This window comes from Rhinichthys klamathensis, unplaced genomic scaffold (genome assembly GCF_029890125.1).
Source record: "Rhinichthys klamathensis goyatoka isolate OS25496 unplaced genomic scaffold, OSU_Roscu_1.1 h1tg000792l_1, whole genome shotgun sequence".
Taxonomy (NCBI): Eukaryota; Metazoa; Chordata; class Actinopteri; order Cypriniformes; family Leuciscidae; genus Rhinichthys; species Rhinichthys klamathensis.
In genome coordinates this window covers 143,383-159,049 of record NW_026607188.1, presented here as the reverse complement: position 1 = coordinate 159,049, position 15,667 = coordinate 143,383, and the positions used below count along the sequence as shown (strand labels likewise).

At 53.1% G+C, this 15,667-nt stretch overlaps 1 long non-coding RNA gene across 2 annotated transcripts in view; it reads right to left on the bottom strand.

Moving 5' to 3' along the window:
• LOC130077972 (uncharacterized) overlaps positions 1 to 15,667 on the bottom strand; it is a 163,536-nt gene extending 147,869 nt beyond the window's left edge. For both annotated transcript variants that reach the window (XR_008805861.1, XR_008805862.1), the window contains exon 1: positions 15,414 to 15,667. This is a non-coding gene — a long non-coding RNA (uncharacterized LOC130077972). The remainder of the gene's footprint in view (positions 1 to 15,413) is intronic.

Genomic DNA, 15,667 nt, shown 5'->3' with positions numbered 1-15,667 from the left:
GCTGATGTGTGGGTCACCCTGCTGATGTGTGTGGGTCACCCTGCTGATGTGTGGGTCACCCTGCTGATGTGCGTGGGTCACCCTGCTGCTGATGTGTGGGTCACCCTGCTGATGTGTGGGTCACCCTGCTGATGTGCGTGGGTCACCCTGCTGCTGATGTGTGGGTCACCCTGCTGATGTGTGGGTCACCCTGCTGATGTGCGTGGTTCACCCTGCTGATGTGTGTGGGTCACCCTGCTGATGTGTGGGGGTCACCCTGCTGATGTGCGTGGGTCACCCTGCTGCTGATGTGTGGGTCACCCTGCTGATGTGTGGGTCACCCTGCTGATGTGTGTGGGTCACCCTGCTGATGTGTGTGGGTCACCCTGCTGATGTGTGTGGGTCACCCTGCTGATGTGTGTGGGTCAACCTGCTGATGTGTGTGGGTCACCCTGCTGATGTGTGGGTCACCCTGCTGATGTGTGTGGGTCACCCTGCTGATGTGTGGGTCACCCTGCTGATGTGTGTGGGTCACCCTGCTGATGTGTGTGGGTCACCCTAATGATGTGCGTGGGTCACCCTACTGATGTGCGTGGGTCACCCTGCTGATGTGTGGGTCACCCTGCTGATGTGTGTGGGTCACCCTGCTGATGTGTGTGGGTCACCCTGCTGATGTGTGGGTCACCCTGCTGATGTGCGTGGGTCAACCTGCTGATGTGTGTGGGTCACCCTGCTGATGTGTGTGGGTCACCCTGCTGATGTGTGGGTCACCCTGCTGATTGGTGTGGGTCACCCTGCTGATTGGTGTGGGTCACCCTGCTGATGTGTGTGGGTCACCCTGCTGATGTGTGGGTCACCCTGCTGATGTGTGGGTCACCCTGCTGATGTGTGTGGGTCAACCTGCTGATGTGTGTGGGTCACCCTGCTGATGTGTGGGTCACCCTGCTGATGTGTGTGGGTCACCCTGCTGATGTGTGTGGGTCACCCTGCTGATGTGTGGGTCACCCTGCTGATGTGTGGGTCACCCTGCTGATGTGTGTGGGTCACCCTGCTGATGTGTGGGTCACCCTGCTGATGTGTGGGTCACCCTGCTGATGTGCGTGGGTCAACCTGCTGATGTGTGTGGGTCACCCTGCTGATGTGTGGGTCACCCTGCTGATGTGTGGGTCACCCTGCTGATGTGTGTGGGTCACCCTGCTGATGTGTGTGGGTCACCCTGCTGATGTGTGGGTCACCCTGCTGATGTGTGTGGGTCACCCTGCTGATGTGTGGGTCACCCTGCTGATGTGTGTGGGTCACCCTGCTGATGTGTGTGGGTCACCCTGCTGATGTGTGTGGGTCACCCTGCCGATGTGTGGGTCACCCTGCTGATGTGTGTGGGTCACCCTGCTGATTGGTCACCCTGCTGATGTGTGTGGGTCACCCTGCTGATGTGTGTGGGTCACCCTGCTGATGTGTGGGGGTCACCCTGCTGATGTGTGTGGGTCACCTTGCTGATGTGTGTGGGTCACCCTGCTGATGTGTGTGGGTCACCCTGCTGATGTGTGGGTCACCCTGCTGATGTGGGGGTCACCCTGCTGATGTGTGGGTCACCCTGCTGATGTGTGTGGGTCACCCTGCTGATGTGTGTGGGTCACCCTGCTGATGTGCGTGGGTCACCCTGCTGATGTGCGTGGGTCACCCTGCTGATGTGCGTGGGTCAACCTGCTGATGTGTGGGTCACCCTGCTGATGTGTGGGTCACCCTGCTGATGTGTGGGTCACCCTGCTGATGTGCGTGGGTCACCCTGCTGATGTGTGGGTCACCCTGCTGATGTGCGTGGGTCAACCTGCTGATGTGTGTGGGTCACCCTGCTGATGTGTGGGTCACCCTGCTGATGTGTGGGTCACCCTGCTGATGTGTGTGGGTCACCCTGCTGATGTGTGTGGGTCACCCTGCTGATGTGTGTGGGTCACCCTGCTGATGTGTGTGGGTCACCCTGCTGATGTGTGTGGGTCACACTGCTGATGTGTGGGTCACCCTGCTGATGTGTGTGGGTCACCCTGCTGATGTGTGTGGGTCACCCTGCCGATGTGTGGGTCACCCTGCCGATGTGTGTGGGTCACCCTGCTGATGGGTCACCCTGCTGATGTGTGTGGGTCACCCTGCTGATGTGTGGGTCACCCTGCTGATGTGTGTGGGTCACCCTGCTGATGTGTGTGGGTCACCCTGCTGATGTGTGTGGGTCACCCTGCTGATGTGTGGGTCACCCTGCTGATGTGTGGGTCACCCTGCTGATGTGTGTGGGTCACCCTGCTGATGTGTGGGGGTCACCCTGCTGATGTGTGTGGGTCACCCTGCTGATGTGTGTGGGTCACCCTGCTGATGTGTGTGGGTCACCCTGCTGATGTGCGTGGGTCACCCTGCTGATGTGCGTGGGTCACCCTGCTGATGTGCGTGGGTCACCCTGCTGATGTGTGTGGGTCACCCTGCTGATGTGTGGGTCACCCTGCTGATGTGTGTGGGTCACCCTGCTGATGTGTGTAGGTCACCCTGCTGATGTGCGTGGGTCAACCTGCTGATGTGTGGGTCACCCTGCTGATGTGTGGGTCACCCTGCTGATGTGCGTGGGTCACCCTGCAGATGTGTGGGTCACCCTGCTGATGCGTGGGTCACCCTGCTGATGTGCGTTGGTCACCCTGCTGATGTGCGTGGGTCACCCTGCTGATGTGTGGGTCACCCTGCAGATGTGTGGGTCACCCTGCAGATGTGTGGGTCACCCTGCTGATGTGCGTGGGTCACCCTGCTGATGTGCGTGGGTCACCCTGCAGATGTGTGGGTCACCCTGCAGATGTGTGGGTCACCCTGCTGATGTGCGTTGGTCACCCTGCTGATGTGCGTGGGTCACCCTGCTGATGTGTGGGTCACCCTGCTGATGCGTGGGTCACCCTGCTGATGTGTGGGTCACCCTGCTGATGTGCGGGTCACCCTGCTGATGTGGGGGTCACCCTGCTGATGTGTGGGGGTCACCCTGCTGATGTGCGGGGGTCACCCTGCTGATGTGCGTGGGTCACCCTGCTGATGTGTGGGTCACCCTGCTGATGTGGGGGTCACCCTGCTGATGTGTGGGGGTCACCCTGCTGATGTGTGGGTCACCCTGCTGATGTGTGGGTCACCCTGCTGATGGGCGTGGGTCACCCTGCTGATGTGTGTGTGGGTCACCCTGCTGATGTGTGGGTCACACTGCTGATGTGTGGGTCACCCTGCTGATGTGCGTGGGTCACCCTGCTGATGTGTGGGTCACCCTGCTGATGTGTGGGTCACCCTGCTGATGTGTGGGTCACCCTGCTGATGTGTGGGTCACCCTGCTGATGTGTGTGGGTCACCCTGCTGATGTGTGGGTCACCCTGCTGATGTGCGTGGGTCACCCTGCTGATGTGTGGGTCACCCTGCTGATGTGTGGGTCACCCTGCTGATGTGCGTGGGTCACCCTGCTGATGTGTGTGGGTCACCCTGCTGATGTGTGGGTCACCCTGCTGATGTGTGTGGGTCACCCTGCTGACGTGTGGGTCACCCTGCTGATGTGTGTGGGTCACCCTGCTGATGTGTGGGTCACCCTGCTGATGTGTGTGGGTCACCCTGCTGATGTGTGTAGGTCACCCTGCTGATGTGCGTGGGTCAACCTGCTGATGTGTGGGTCACCCTGCTGATGTGTGGGTCACCCTGCTGATGTGCGTGGGTCACCCTGCAGATGTGTGGGTCACCCTGCTGATGCGTGGGTCACCCTGCTGATGTGCGTTGGTCACCCTGCTGATGTGCGTGGGTCACCCTGCTGATGTGTGGGTCACCCTGCAGATGTGTGGGTCACCCTGCAGATGTGTGGGTCACCCTGCTGATGTGCGTGGGTCACCCTGCTGATGTGCGTGGGTCACCCTGCTGATGTGTGGGTCACCCTGCTGATGTGTGTGGGTCACCCTGCTGATGTGTGTGGGTCACCCTGCTGATGTGTGTGGGTCACCCTGCTGATGTGTGTGGGTCACCCTGCTGATGTGTGTGGGTCACACTGCTGATGTGTGGGTCACCCTGCTGATGTGTGTGGGTCACCCTGCTGATGTGTGTGGGTCACCCTGCCGATGTGTGGGTCACCCTGCCGATGTGTGTGGGTCACCCTGCTGATGGGTCACCCTGCTGATGTGTGTGGGTCACCCTGCTGATGTGTGGGTCACCCTGCTGATGTGTGTGGGTCACCCTGCTGATGTGTGTGGGTCACCCTGCTGATGTGTGTGGGTCACCCTGCTGATGTGTGGGTCACCCTGCTGATGTGTGGGTCACCCTGCTGATGTGTGTGGGTCACCCTGCTGATGTGTGTGGGTCACCCTGCTGATGTGTGTGGGTCACCCTGCTGATGTGCGTGGGTCACCCTGCTGATGTGCGTGGGTCACCCTGCTGATGTGCGTGGGTCACCCTGCTGATGTGTGTGGGTCACCCTGCTGATGTGTGGGTCACCCTGCTGATGTGTGTGGGTCACCCTGCTGATGTGTGTAGGTCACCCTGCTGATGTGCGTGGGTCAACCTGCTGATGTGTGGGTCACCCTGCTGATGTGTGGGTCACCCTGCTGATGTGCGTGGGTCACCCTGCAGATGTGTGGGTCACCCTGCTGATGCGTGGGTCACCCTGCTGATGTGCGTTGGTCACCCTGCTGATGTGCGTGGGTCACCCTGCTGATGTGTGGGTCACCCTGCAGATGTGTGGGTCACCCTGCAGATGTGTGGGTCACCCTGCTGATGTGCGTGGGTCACCCTGCTGATGTGCGTGGGTCACCCTGCAGATGTGTGGGTCACCCTGCAGATGTGTGGGTCACCCTGCTGATGTGCGTTGGTCACCCTGCTGATGTGCGTGGGTCACCCTGCTGATGTGTGGGTCACCCTGCTGATGCGTGGGTCACCCTGCTGATGTGTGGGTCACCCTGCTGATGTGCGGGTCACCCTGCTGATGTGGGGGTCACCCTGCTGATGTGCGGGGGTCACCCTGCTGATGTGCGGGGGTCACCCTGCTGATGTGCGTGGGTCACCCTGCTGATGTGTGGGTCACCCTGCTGATGTGGGGGTCACCCTGCTGATGTGTGGGGGTCACCCTGCTGATGTGTGGGTCACCCTGCTGATGTGTGGGTCACCCTGCTGATGTGTGGGTCACCCTGCTGATGGGCGTGGGTCACCCTGCTGATGTGTGTGTGGGTCACCCTGCTGATGTGTGGGTCACACTGCTGATGTGTGGGTCACCCTGCTGATGTGCGTGGGTCACCCTGCTGATGTGTGGGTCACCCTGCTGATGTGTGGGTCACCCTGCTGATGTGTGGGTCACCCTGCTGATGTGTGGGTCACCCTGCTGATGTGTGTGGGTCACCCTGCTGATGTGTGGGTCACCCTGCTGATGTGCGTGGGTCACCCTGCTGATGTGTGGGTCACCCTGCTGATGTGTGGGTCACCCTGCTGATGTGCGTGGGTCACCCTGCTGATGTGTGTGGGTCACCCTGCTGATGTGTGGGTCACCCTGCTGATGTGTGTGGGTCACCCTGCTGACGTGTGGGTCACCCTGCTGATGTGTGTGGGTCACCCTGCTGATGTGTGGGTCACCCTGCTGATGTGTGTGGGTCACCCTGCTGATGTGTGTAGGTCACCCTGCTGATGTGCGTGGGTCAACCTGCTGATGTGTGGGTCACCCTGCTGATGTGTGGGTCACCCTGCTGATGTGCGTGGGTCACCCTGCAGATGTGTGGGTCACCCTGCTGATGCGTGGGTCACCCTGCTGATGTGCGTTGGTCACCCTGCTGATGTGCGTGGGTCACCCTGCTGATGTGTGGGTCACCCTGCAGATGTGTGGGTCACCCTGCAGATGTGTGGGTCACCCTGCTGATGTGCGTGGGTCACCCTGCTGATGTGCGTGGGTCACCCTGCAGATGTGTGGGTCACCCTGCAGATGTGTGGGTCACCCTGCTGATGTGCGTTGGTCACCCTGCTGATGTGCGTGGGTCACCCTGCTGATGTGTGGGTCACCCTGCTGATGCGTGGGTCACCCTGCTGATGTGTGGGTCACCCTGCTGATGTGCGGGTCACCCTGCTGATGTGGGGGTCACCCTGCTGATGTGTGGGGGTCACCCTGCTGATGTGCGGGGGTCACCCTGCTGATGTGCGTGGGTCACCCTGCTGATGTGTGGGTCACCCTGCTGATGTGGGGGTCACCCTGCTGATGTGTGGGGGTCACCCTGCTGATGTGTGGGTCACCCTGCTGATGTGTGGGTCACCCTGCTGATGTGTGGGTCACCCTGCTGATGGGCGTGGGTCACCCTGCTGATGTGTGTGTGGGTCACCCTGCTGATGTGTGGGTCACACTGCTGATGTGTGGGTCACCCTGCTGATGTGCGTGGGTCACCCTGCTGATGTGTGGGTCACCCTGCTGATGTGTGGGTCACCCTGCTGATGTGTGGGTCACCCTGCTGATGTGTGGGTCACCCTGCTGATGTGTGTGGGTCACCCTGCTGATGTGTGGGTCACCCTGCTGATGTGCGTGGGTCACCCTGCTGATGTGTGGGTCACCCTGCTGATGTGTGGGTCACCCTGCTGATGTGCGTGGGTCACCCTGCTGATGTGTGTGGGTCACCCTGCTGATGTGTGGGTCACCCTGCTGATGTGTGTGGGTCACCCTGCTGACGTGTGGGTCACCCTGCTGATGTGTGTGGGTCACCCTGCTGATGTGTGTGGGTCACCCTGCTGATGGGCGTGGGTCACCCTGCTGATGTGCGTGGGTCACCCTGCTGATGTGCGTGGGTCACCCTGCTGATGTGTGGGTCACCCTGCTGATGGGCGTGGGTCACCCTGCTGATGTGTGGGTCACCCTGCTGATGTGCGTGGGTCACCCTGCTGATGTGCGTGGGTCACCCTGCTGATGTGCGTGGGTCACCCTGCTGATGTGAGTGGGTCACCCTGCTGATGTGAGTGGATCACCCTGCTGATGTGAGAGGGTCACCCTGCTGATGTGAGAGGGTCACCCTGCTGATGTGCGTGGGTCACCCTGCTGATGTGCGTGGGTCACCCTGCTGATGTGCGTGGGTCACCCTGTTGATGTGCGTGGGTCACCCTGCTGATGTGCGTGGGTCACCCTGCTGATGTGCGTGGGTCACCCTGCTGATGTGTGGGTCACCCTGCTGATGTGCGGGTCACCCTGCTGATGTGGGGGTCACCCTGCTGATGTGTGGGGGTCACCCTGCTGATGTGCGTGGGTCACCCTGCTGATATGTGGGTCACCCTGCTGATGTGTGGGTCACCCTGCTGATGTGTGGGTCACCCTGCTGATGTGTGGGTCACCCTGCTGATGTGCGGGTCACCCTGCAGATGTGTGGGTCACCCTGCTGATGTGCGTTGGTCACCCTGCTGATGTGCGTGGGTCACCCTGCTGATGTGTGGGTCACCCTGCTGATGCGTGGGTCACCCTGCTGATGCGCGGGTCACCCTGCTGATGTGGGGGTCACCCTGCTGATGTGTGGGGGTCACCCTGCTGATGTGCGGGGGTCACCCTGCTGATGTGCGTGGGTCACCCTGCTGATGTGTGGGTCACCCTGCTGATGTGGGGGTCACCCTGCTGATGTGTGGGGGTCACCCTGCTGATGTGTGGGTCACCCTGCTGATGTGTGGGTCACCCTGCTGATGTGTGGGTCACCCTGCTGATGGGCGTGGGTCACCCTGCTGATGTGTGTGTGGGTCACCCTGCTGATGTGTGGGTCACACTGCTGATGTGTGGGTCACCCTGCTGATGTGCGTGGGTCACCCTGCTGATGTGTGGGTCACCCTGCTGATGTGTGGGTCACCCTGCTGATGTGTGTGGGTCACCCTGCTGATGTGTGGGTCACCCTGCTGATGTGCGTGGGTCACCCTGCTGATGTGTGGGTCACCCTGCTGATGTGTGGGTCACCCTGCTGATGTGCGTGGGTCACCCTGCTGATGTGTGTGGGTCACCCTGCTGATGTGTGGGTCACCCTGCTGATGTGTGTGGGTCACCCTGCTGACGTGTGGGTCACCCTGCTGATGTGTGTGGGTCACCCTGCTGATGTGTGTGGGTCACCCTGCTGATGGGCGTGGGTCACCCTGCTGATGTGCGTGGGTCACCCTGCTGATGTGCGTGGGTCACCCTGCTGATGTGTGGGTCACCCTGCTGATGGGCGTGGGTCACCCTGCTGATGTGTGGGTCACCCTGCTGATGTGCGTGGGTCACCCTGCTGATGTGCGTGGGTCACCCTGCTGATGTGCGTGGGTCACCCTGCTGATGTGCGTGGGTCACCCTGCTGATGTGAGTGGGTCACCCTGCTGATGTGAGTGGATCACCCTGCTGATGTGAGAGGGTCACCCTGCTGATGTGAGAGGGTCACCCTGCTGATGTGCGTGGGTCACCCTGCTGATGTGCGTGGGTCACCCTGCTGATGTGCGTGGGTCACCCTGTTGATGTGCGTGGGTCACCCTGCTGATGTGCGTGGGTCACCCTGCTGATGTGCGTGGGTCACCCTGCTGATGTGCGTGGGTCACCCTGCTGATGTGTGGGTCACCCTGCTGATGTGCGGGTCACCCTGCTGATGTGGGGGTCACCCTGCTGATGTGTGGGGGTCACCCTGCTGATGTGCGTGGGTCACCCTGCTGATATGTGGGTCACCCTGCTGATGTGTGGGGGTCACCCTGCTGATGTGCGTGGGTCACCCTGCTGATGGGCGTGGGTCACCCTGCTGATGTGTGTGGGTCACCCTGCTGATGTGCGTGGGTCACCCTGCTGATGGGCATGGGTCACCCTGCTGATGTGCGTGGGTCACCCTGCTGATGTGGGGTAGCCATGGTCAGATCTGCCATTTTCTTAAACTGCTGGTTTTGCATTCTTTTAATTCAGAGACTATGACAAAAGTAAGGGTCATGGGACTGTTGATTAGGTTACCGAGTCAATCACAAAGTCTCTCTGTTGTAATTTGCCACACTAAGCGGATGGTGACTGGACCTGATTGAATTACTGATACTGAGGCGCTCATGAGGTTTCCTCTTTGATTAGTCAACAAAAGGGCCTATCCACATGTGATTTCCCCCTGGGGTTTTTCGCTTACACACACAGAAAAGAATTGTAAGATTAGACAACTGGCCATTGTAGCAGTTGTTTAAACTCATCAAATTCGAAGCACACACGCTCACACGGGACTGGTCGCGAGTTCACCCCCCCGTCACCATCGGTCAATGAACTCTGAACACACATACATACGCATGAACACACACACATACATACTGGACTCGATCACAAATTCACCGCGTGACCAACGCTGGTTGAACTTCTGAACACCCATTTACACACACGGAACACTCTGAACACATGGGATCAAAAATCCCCTTTTGTAAATGTATAATGTTTTGTGGTTGTGTTTTCATGATTCCCTGGTGACAAAACTGGTATAACTGTAAGCTTTTATGATATGTGATCAATTTAACATCCGTTTAATCACGAAAATCATGTATCTGCATTTCACTAAGCCCTAGGAATGCCGAATTTGGTATGGTTGTAATCAGAATAATCAAAGAAGATTGAATCATCAACCCAAAATGTAATATGATGCATGCTTTTATTAATACTAGTTTAGAAGTGTATTTCGAACAAGTTTTATCCCCTATGCACATGATCCGGAAGGCGTGAATCACAAGGTCTGCCGACCCGCCTTCCTGCAAAACGATTGGATCAAACACGTGAGAAAGGCGTGTCCCTCGCCCCTTCAAAATAGACCGCCACCTTCTCCTCTAGGCAGTTTCCTACGCCAGAGAGAGATTCCTAAACTTTCCTGCTAAACTCCAGCCGGAGTTTTCCTTCTTCGTCGTTTTTCTACTTTGTTTTAAATCTAAGTTGCTTTCTTTCGATCTACCTCAGTTGATAGTTCGGTTTCATTCACGAACGAAACAAGTTTAAGATTAATCGCCTCTCGTACGGGCCGCAGCTGAAGCAATCGCAAACATCTGCCTCCTACCGGAAGACGCTCCAGACAACTCCTACCACGCTGCCTTTGTAACACAACTCAACACAAAGAAGCCGTAAAAGTAACGTACAAATCTCAATTAAGTGCTGCTTAAAGTTGTCTAGATTAATGTTGGAATCCTTTGGGTCTCTGTTGAACTGTTTTGAACTGTTCTGTCTCTCTCTCTCTCTCTCTCTCTCTCTCTCTCTCTCTCTCTCTCTCTCTCACACCCACTCTCTCTCTCACACTCTCTCTCTCTCTCTCTCACTCTCTCTCACTCTAACTGTCTCTTTTTAAATACGTCATATTGCAATCCTGTATTAATTGTTTGTTTTGATATGCATATTTACTCCTGCGTGATTTTTAGTAGTCTATGTAACCCTTAGTATTGTGTTATTAAATTCCATAATCCTTTGAATCGAATCTGTCTCATTGTCCCATGATTGAAGTCTCTGTAATATGTCAAAGGTCTGTAAAGTTATCAAAGCTCTACCTCGGTTAACTATTTTAAACATCTGAAAGTGCCGTATACGAGCAGATACTTCCGTGTGGCCACCGGAAAATATTCACTCGGTATACAGGCAGGTAATCTTGTGATATAAGGAAGTTTTCATCTCCGGTTCGCAGGACGAACCAGGATGCATGACAAACTAATTTGGAATCACATGTAAATTGACCCTGATAATTAATCTGACTTAACTGACCTATATATCAATAATTACTACGATCAATCGTGTTAATTATTCCTATATGGTAATGTTTAGTCCATTCCCTATTTGGGATAATTTAATTTATGTATGCGATTACATATTCATTATCTAATGAATAATCTTCCCTATTTGAGTTAAATAATTTCCCCGAACAAAGTCATTGTTGCTACACTGCTGATGTGTGGGGGTCACCCTGCTGATGTGTGGGTCACCCTGCTGATGTGCGTGGGTCACCCTGCTGATGTGCGTGGGTCACCCTGCTGATGTGTGGGTCACCCTGCTGATGTGCGTGGGTCACCCTGCTGATGTGCGTGGGTCACCCTGCTGATGGGCGTGGGTCACCCTGCTGATGTGCGTGGGTCACCCTGCTGATGTGCGTGGGTCACCCTGCTGATGTGTGGGTCACCCTGCTGATGTGTGGGGGTCACCCTGCTGATGTGTGGGGGTCACCCTGCTGATGTGCGTGGGTCACCCTGGTGATGTGCGTGGGTCACCCTGCTGATGTGCGTGGGTCACCCTGCTGATGTGCGTGGGTCACCCTGCTGATGTGTGGGTCACCCTGCTGATGTGTGGGTCACCCTGCTGATGGGCGTGGGTCACCCTGCTGATGTGCGTGGGTCACCCTGCTGATGTGTGGGTCACCCTGCTGATGAGTGGGGGTCACCCTGCTGATGTGTGGGGGTCACCCTGCTGATGTGTGGGGGTCACCCTGCTGATGTGCGTGGGTCACCCTGCTGATGTGTGGGTCACCCTGCTGATGTGGGGGTCACCCTGCTGATGTGTGGGGGTCACCCTGCTGATGTGTGGGGGTCACCCTGCTGATGTGTGTGGGTCACCCTGCTGATGTGTGTGGGTCACCCTGCTGATGTGTGTGGGTCACCCTGCTGATGTGCGTTGGTCACCCTGCTGATGTGCGGGGGTCACCCTGCTGATGTGTGGGGGTCACCCTGCTGATGTGTGGGGGTCACCCTGCTGATGTGTGGGGGTCACCCTGCTGATGTGTGGGGGTCACCCTGCTGATGTGCGTTGGTCACCCTGCTGATGTGCGTGGGTCACCCTGCTGATGTGTGTGGGTCACCCTGCTGATGTGTGGGTCACCCTGCTGATGTGTGTGGGTCACCCTGCTGATGTGTGGGGGTCACCCTGCTGATGTGTGGGTCACCCTGCTGATGTGTGTGGGTCACCCTGCTGATGTGTGTGGGTCACCCTGCTGATGTGTGGGGGTCACCCTGCTGATGTGTGGGTCACCCTGCTGATGTGTGTGGGTCACCCTGCTGATGTCATCTTCATTTATATAGCGCTTTTAACAATGAATTGTTTCAAAGCAGCTTTACAGAGATAAACATATAATTTAAGGTAACAGATTGTTTTGGCGTTATAGCGGTTCTTGAATAATGTTACTTCCAGCTAAAGTTAACTTTGATTGATTCACCTCCGTCGAAATGATCAGACTTTAAACGCGAACCTGTGATTAACGCTGACGGCGTTCACATGCTCATTCAGAATTCTATAGTTATGTGCTTTTTAAAATATGTGCGCAGGTTTGTAATTCATACAACCCAGCCTAAACAAACTACTTTTCTTGCCTATAAATTTTGATACAGAATTTTGTTTTATTTTATCACTTCGGGGTACGCGAGCCGGAATTCACAGCGCTTTATCTGTAGAGTGGGAAAGGGATCCTCCATAGGGAGAGGATAGTGGATACTTCAGCACTGCATTGTCATCGGGTCCAGGCGAATCTCCTTCGTCAGATCTGGACACGGCCTGGATCCGGCAGGCTGCAGGAAAACCTCGGGATAAACAAAGACACTAATATTAGCGTAGATGCCATTCTTCTTATGATGTAGCGAGTACATCAAGATTTAAGGGAAGTGTTCCCAGTTCCGGCTGACCTAATCTATGCAGCCTAACATTGAATTTATAGAAGTCTATAATGTATTATGTGTATGCTAGGTCAAAGAGATGTGTTTTTAGTCTAGCTTTGAACTGACAGAGTGTGTCTGCTTCCCGGACAATGGTAGGAAGACTGTTCCAAAGTTTTGGTGCTAAATAGGAAAAGGATCTCCCGCCAGCAGTCGATTTAGATATTCTAGGTATTATCAACTGGCCGGAATTTTGAGATCGCAATAGACGTGAAGGACTATAATGCGTTAAGAGCTCGCTCAAGTACTGGGGAGCTAAGCCATTTAGTGCTTTGTAGGTAATCAACAATATTTTAAAATTTATACGATGTTTAATAGGGAGCCAATGCAGTGTTGACAGAACCGGGCTAATATGGTCATATTTCCTGGTTCTGGTAAGAACTCGAGCTGCGGCGTTTTGAACTAGCTGTAGTTTGTTTATTAAGCGTGCAGGGCAACCACCCAGTAGAGCATTACAGTAATCTAGCCTTGAGGTCATGAACGCATGGACTAATTGTTCCGCATTTCCCAATGAGAGCATATGGCGTAATTTAGATATATTTTTAAGATGGAAAAATGCAGTTTTACAGATACTAGACACGTGGCTTTCAAAAGAAAGGTTGGTATCAAATAGCACACCCAGGTTCCTAACCGACGACGAAGACTTGACAGAGCAGCCATTAAGTGTTAGACAGTATTCTGGGTTATTACGTGTGGAAGTTTTTTGTCCAATAATTAGAATCTCTGTCTTTTCAGAATTTAGTAGTAGGAAATTACTAGTCATCCAATTTTTTATATCAGCTATGCATTCCGTTAATTTTGTGAATTGGTAAGTTTCGTTGGGTTTTGAAGAAATATACAGCTGAGTATCATCGGCATAACAGTGAAAGCTAACTCCATGTTTCCTAATGATATCTCCTAATGGTAGCATGTACAGAGTGAACAGCAGCGGTCCTAGTACTGAGCCTTGTGGTACGCCATACTGAACTTGTGATCGATAAGACATCTCTTCATTTACTGCTACAAACTGATAACGGTCAGTTAAGTATGATTTAAACCATGCTAATGCAATTCCACTAATGCCAACATAGTTTTCTAGTCTATTTAAAAGAATATTGTGGTCAATGGTGTCAAATGCAGCACTAAGATCGAGTAACACTAATAGAGAGATACAACCACGATCAGATGATAAGAGCAAATCATTTGTGACTCTAATGAGAGCGGTCTCAGTGCTATGGTACGGTCTAAATCCGGACTGAAAATCCTCGCAGATATCATTTCTTTCTAGAAAGGAACATAGTTGTGAAGATACTGCTTTTTCTAATATCTTTGACAGAAAAGGCAGATTCGAGATCGGCCTGTAATTGACTAATTCTGTAGGATCAAGTTGTGGTTTTTTAACAAGCTGTTTTATCATAGCCAGTTTAAAGGTTTTTGGTACGTATCCTAGAGACAAAGATGAATTAATGATATTAAGAAGAGGATATATGACCTCTGGAAACATCTCTTTCAGTAGCTTAGTCGGTATAGGATCTAACATACAAGTTGTCGATTTAGATGAATTAACGAGTTTGCAGAATTCTTCCTCTCCTATAGCAACAAATAAATCAAATTTTTTCTCATGGAGACTACAATGCACTTCCTGATGCGATACTGTGGTAGACGGTTGCATAGTTATAATTTTGTCCCTGATATTATCAATCTTATAAGTGAAGAAGTTCATAAAGTCATCACTGCCGTGTTGCTTTGACACTTCTGAGCTTGAAGCTTTCTTTTTCGTTAGTTTAGCCACTGTTTCAAATAAATACCTAGGATTATGTTTATTTTCTTCTAATAGGTTTGAAAAATAAGCAGATCTAGCAGCTTTTAAAGCCCCTCTGTAAGCAATTGAGCTCTCTTTCCACGAAATCCGAAATACCTCTAGTTTAGTTTTCTTCCAGTTGCGCTCCATTTTTCTGGCTGCTCTCTTTAGGGCCTGAGTGTGTGTGTGTGTGTGTGTGTGTGTGTGTGTGTGTGTGTGTGTGTGTGTGAGTGTGTGTTTGTTTTTGTGATATATGAGGACACAAATGTGTATAATGACATGCATATTACACTGGTATTACAACTTACACGTGATATATGAGGACATTGCATGAGTCCTCATATTTCAAATAGCTTAAAAAACATAAAAAACAATGTTTTTTTTTAAATGTAAAAATGCAGCATGTCGCCTGTGATGGGTAGGTTTAGGGATAGGGGCAGTGTAGGGGGATAGAATATACAGTTTGTCCAGTATAAAAGTCATTACGCCTATGGAATGTCCTCATATATCACAAAAACAAAGCTGTGTGTGTGTGTGTGAGTGTGCTTGCTGTACCACGGCGTTGGACTATTTTCTTTAATCTTCTTTAAGCGCAACGGAGCAACTGCGTCTAAAGTGCTGGAAAAGAGAGAGTTAAACGTTTCTGTTGCAATATCGAGTTCTTCTAAGCTATCTGGGATGCTGAGATGATGAAACTGATTAGGAAGATTATTGATAAAGCAATCTTTAGTGGCAGAAGTGATAGGTCTAACGTATTTATAACACGGAGTCGGCTTTGCAGCCTTGGCTAAATGTAATTTACATGAGACTAGATAATGATCTGAGATGTCATCGCTCTGCTGCAGAATTTCAACAGCATCAACATCTATTCCATGTGATAATATTAGATCTAGAGTATGATTACGACAATGAGTAGGTCCCGACACGTGTTGTCTAACTCCAATTGAGTTTACAATGTCTTTAAATGGCAATCCCAAAGCATCTTTTTCATTATCTACTTGTATATTAAAATCACCAAGTCAAGTCAAGTCAAGTCACATTTATTTATATAGCGCTTTTCACAATACAGATTGCATCAAAGCAGCTTCACAGTGATAACATGAAAGTAGTACAACACAGTTCAATAATATTGTTGAATATTAAATATCCCCAACTAAGCAAGCCAAAAGCAAGGCGACAGTGGCAAGGAACCAAAACTCCATCAGATTGGATGGAGAAAAAAACCTTGGGAGAACCCAGGCTAGTCAGGGGCCAGTTCTCCTCTGGCTA